General features: G+C 38.2%; 1 protein-coding gene across 1 annotated transcript in view; it reads left to right on the top strand.

Annotated features, from left to right (window-relative positions):
* LOC109543976 (uncharacterized transmembrane protein DDB_G0289901) overlaps window positions 1-594 on the top strand; it is a 17306-nt gene that overhangs the window by 9252 nt on the left and 7460 nt on the right. The window lies entirely within an intron of this gene.

A 594-nucleotide genomic window follows, 5' to 3' on the forward strand; every position in this document is an offset into this window, starting at 1 on the left:
TATGAAATTAGAAAAATTATCGTCGTTTTGTGCAAGGGTGGCGCAAGATTATTGCAAAATTTCATGTTTTCCGTCCCGTTTTGCATGTTTCTCGGCAAAATCTTCTTCTTCTTTCTTCTTTCTCGGCAAAATGAGCAAGAACGCTCGTTTTTACATCATCCAGAGATAACTAAATGGCCTTTATTCGAAGTTTCTCAAGAACCATTCGAGCCACAGAGTTCGTTTTGGCATTGTTGGATAGAGAATGGAAAAGTCGATTCAGTCGTCACAACGTTAGTGAGGAAATTCGAGTAGTTTTGACCCAGAAAGCGAAATTTGAATATCACACACTTAGGTGCAAGATTATGCCCAAATTTCATGTTTTCCGGCCCGTTTTTGCTAATTTTTCGGAGGCAAAATGGGCAAGAACGCTCACTTGTACATCATTCTAGACAGAAATAAATGACCTTTTTAGAAAGTGAACCATGGATGGGGAAATGTTGGCAGGTTTCTCAAAAAAGGCTTGAATTCAAGAAGTTTAAAATTTGCGTGGTTTTTGTTGAGTTGCAAAATCCACTTAAACTTTTTTCGAAGTTTCTCAAGAACCATTCGAGC

The sequence above is a fragment of the Dendroctonus ponderosae genome, unplaced genomic scaffold, assembly GCF_020466585.1.
Source record: "Dendroctonus ponderosae isolate FM_Combo_2020 unplaced genomic scaffold, Dpon_F_20191213v2 Dpon_F_20191213_7, whole genome shotgun sequence".
NCBI lineage: Eukaryota > Metazoa > Arthropoda > Insecta > Coleoptera > Curculionidae > Dendroctonus > Dendroctonus ponderosae.